This window comes from Brassica napus, unplaced genomic scaffold, assembly GCF_020379485.1.
Source record: "Brassica napus cultivar Da-Ae unplaced genomic scaffold, Da-Ae ScsIHWf_335;HRSCAF=534, whole genome shotgun sequence".
Classification (NCBI taxonomy): Eukaryota; Viridiplantae; Streptophyta; class Magnoliopsida; order Brassicales; family Brassicaceae; genus Brassica; species Brassica napus.
The window spans coordinates 10,548-15,000 of record NW_026016417.1 but is presented as its reverse complement, the minus strand read 5'-3'; positions in this window follow the sequence as shown (position 1 = coordinate 15,000).

The window sequence follows — 4,453 nt, the reverse complement described above, 5'->3', positions numbered from 1 at the left end:
AGTACACATATCAGCACGCTCCGTGGACTGTTCGGGTGATTTTGGCCCACGTGGACTGTCTGTTCAGTACACACAGGACGTCCGTCAGCACACGCAGGACGTCCGTGGCTGTCCGTGTGTGTCCGTGTGTCCGTCAGTGCACACAGGACGTCCGTCAGCACACACAGGACGTCCGTCAGCACACGCAGGACGTCCGTCAGCACACGCAGGACGTCCGTGGCTGTCCGTGTGTGTCCGTGTGTCCGTCAGCACACGCAGGACGTCCGTCAGCACACACAGGACGTCCGTCAGCACACAAAGGACGTCCGTCAGCACACGCAGGACGTCCGTGGCTGTCCGTGTGTGTCCGTGTGTCCGTCAGTACACACAGGACGTCCCTCAGTACACACAGGACGTCCGTCAGCACACACAGGACGTCCGTGGCCGTCCGTCAGTACACACAGGACGTCCGTGATCGTCCGTCAGTACACATATCAGCATGCTGGCCCTTCCTGTGGACTGTTCGGGTGATTTTGGCCCACGTGGGCTGTCTGTTCAGTACACACAGGACGTCCGTCAGCACACGCAGGACGTCCGTGCCTGTCCGTTAGCACACACAGACTGTGTCCGTGGACTGATCCGTGTACTGAACTCATATCAGCATGCTGTCAGTACACGTATCAGCATGCTGGCCCTTCCCGTGGACTGTCCGTGTACTGATCCGTGTACTGATCCGTGTACTGAACTCATATCAGCATGCTGACCACACATATCAGCATGCTGGCCCTTCCCGTGGACTGTCCGTGTACTGATCCGTGTACTGATCCGTGTACTGATCCGTATACTGAACTCATATCAGCATGCTGACCACACATATCAGCATGCTGGCCCTTCCCGTGGACTGTCCGTGTACTGATCCGTGGACTGATCCGTGTACTGAACTCATATCAGCATGCTGACCACACATATCAGCATGCTGGCCCTTCCCGTGGACTGTCCGTGTACTGATCCGTGTACTGATCCGTATACTGAACTCATATCAGCATGCTGACCACACATATCAGCATGCTGGCCCTTCCCGTGGACTGTCCGTGTACTGATCCGTGGACTGATCCGTGTACTGAACTCATATCAGCATGCTGACCACACATATCAGCATGCTTGTAAGACCCGATCCCGGCCGACCAGGCCGCGGTCGATGCCTCACGTCGCTCGGTCTATACACTGACCGAACCTCTAAAAATTTTGCCCTTTATTTAAAAACATCGCCCATAGGCGAGGGCTAACTCAGATCTTAGCTCAAGACTACCTTAGTCATTCCCTAGCTTAGATCATTTCAACTTATGCACAGCGGAATAACATCTATCATCCATTGGACTAAATCCAATCTAACACTTGTCTGATCAGATCACCTCAGCTACTGTTCAGTAAACACAACTGCCAGCTAGCTCCAAGGTCGAATCTGAACCTAGACCAAGTCATACAATCAGAGGTTCTGTTCCCCTAAGCCATTCTATCTAGATCTATGCAACATTGACAGATCATACCTGCATAAACTCTTCCCTTGGGTACTTAGTCATTCAGCCAACCATCCCCACAGACATAAGTAACCTTTGGGAAGTCTTCAATCAGCTAAGGACATGCATCTGGCCCTTACCGGTTCATGCACTGTTCCACATCCTTTTGCCTTATCAACTTATGATACCAAGTCCAGCTCATGGACTAATCATACCAAGTCCTCTCATGGACTAACCAGATCAAGTCCTCACAAAGACTAACAATGCCCATCAGATCCTGAGTCAATCAACCAACCACCCCACATGACTCAGAACTGATGAGTCTTCATACTTCCTAATCAGTCATGGAACCATGTCCCACTGAACCTGATTAGTGTTGCTCTTACCACCGGTGCATCCTTTGATCAATCAGATCAGACACCTTGATCCATCATCCAAGGATCAGGTCGTCCATCCTTGCCAATGAATCAGACCACACACGGCCTGCCTTACCAACACCAAGGTTGATAACCAGCAATTCCTTATGATCAATATCATAAGTGACAATATGTTCCAGCACACAACATATGATCAGATATCCTAACACAAGGATCTGACCCCAATATGCCCTCAGGTGCAATTTCGACCGCAAGCAACCCTGCTCCAAAAATCAATTAACATTCATGACAATTCATGATAAATCATAACTAAGAGAATGGTCCAATCAGATTTCCCAGAACCGGCCTCCATCCCATAGATCTCGGCCAAGACCAGCCAAACCGGCCCAAGGGACCATCTCTAAATCAATCCCTAAAAACTCATTAGGATTCATGATAATTCATGATAAATCTTAACTAAGAGAATGGTCAAGTCAGAATTCCAAGAACCGATCTCGATCCTATGGATCTCGACCTAGAACAGCCCCACCGGCCACATTGACCATCTCGAAATCAATCAGATAAAAATCCCCTAATACCATGATAATTCATGATAATTCACCACTAAGAGGATTCCAAAGTCAGATCGCCATAAATCCATCAGGAAGTAGGAGATCCAGACTTAGCTGCCAAACCAAGGCCATGGAGGGTTCTTCTGAACCGGCCAAGTCATGGTTCAGTGCTACTATGTCTAATCATCAATCTCAATCATAAGAACAATGAATAATATGATTAATAATCATAAAACAGAGTAAGGTGTAACTGCTGGACCAGATCAACCCATAGTGTACCAGACTATGTCCAATGGTCTGCAGTCCCCACCTGTTACCTCATCAGGGGCGTCCATGCTCCTCCTAGCACGCCTTCATCAAACCCTTATCACATACTCCCAGTATTGATAAGATCTAACCATGGTTCGTGCCCATCACTCCTTCCATGGAACTTCCATGAAACCAGTTTCTACACTGCATCCACCTTCAAGGCTATTCATGCCATTGTGAGTGAAGTCCGGCCTTCTCCCTTCTCTCCTGGGTGTTTGCGTGTGTTCCCAAGATGCAGAGGAAGCCTAGGACGTGTTCATCAGTGGTGGAAACCTACCACAGGGTCGTTCATAACTCCCCTTGCACTTCCATGAAACTGCCTTTCTACACACATCTGCCCTTAAGGCTGTCTTGGCCTTTAGGAATGAATTCCGGTCATCTACCTTCTCTCCTCACCATTTGCGTGTGTTCTCAGGCCCTGGAGGATGCATTGGGTGATAACATCACGGATCAAAAGCCACCAGAAAGTCGTTCATAACTTTCCCCCTTGATCTCTCCCAAAACTGCCTCTTTATGGCCTTCACACCACCATGGGTCTTGGATTGGGAATCCGACCAACTCTCTGTATTTTCTTTGTGTTTCTTTGTGTTTCAGGGTGTAGGAATCGACCAGAATTATCAGAAATGAGAGAGAGAGGACGATTTAAACTGTCCCCAACCGCCTGGGCGAGCAGTTACCAAAATCCAATCCTTTCTTCCCAAAACCGTCCCATAACCGCCCCATAACCGCCCATTGGCGGTTTCTCCCCTTTTCTTCCTTTGGCAAATCGATCACTGAGCCTCAGCTCACACTCTGGAAGCTTGGCCACTCCCTGTCCCAAGACTAAGACCCATTTGGTCGAACCGTCCTGCACCCGGACCATCGGCTCGCCCAGTAACCGTCCCGGACTCGCCCACACTGATCCGAACCAGAACGCACCGTTCACCGGATTGAGCTGACCTCCAGCTGTTCCCAGCTGAGTGAGCTAGTCTACCAGCTCCTGTGAGCTGAACAGATCATGGTGAACTGAATACCAGCTGAACCGAGCTGATTGAACTCAAGCCAACACTCGTCCAGCTGCCTAAACACTCACCCAGCTCCTTTACCCTTATTTCCATCGTATCCTGGTTAAGTCTCAGCTGACTGATGCCCTTAACCCTCATTCAGGACCATGACACGCTTGTCCTTAGGTCATGTGACCTGACTGGTGCGTTTCCTTGCACCGCAGTCCGTCCGGACAATCCTATCCAGGATCGGGGACATGACAAGTCTCCCCCACTTACGAAGGATTCGTCCTCGAATCCAGTGGTGTTAACCTCTTGTCTCATGACCAAGGTTCCATCCGACCTTTTTGTACCCAGAACATGGAGCATGCTCAATTGGTTCTTTCTAACCAGTTCGTTGCATCTCCCACCTTGTTCTTTCTCACTGACCATGTCTTGGTCATCATATACACAACAAGTCTTCCCCACTTGATAGATTTGTAACCCAAAATCTTATCAAGTGGTCCATCAAGCACCCATACAAAGACATGACTTGTGTCACTGACCCATCTCTCCAGGTTGCGTTCCTAGTAGACACCAAGTCCATGTAGAACACTTTAGTTCCATGACTAGATCAAATTCAGTACCTAGGAACATACTGAGTACTCAAGTCTTAGTAGATTCAACCAATCTCCAAGCCACTCGATGCACCAGCCAAGTCCTAGTGAACATGTTCCAATCTTTAGGCTGCTCACTCT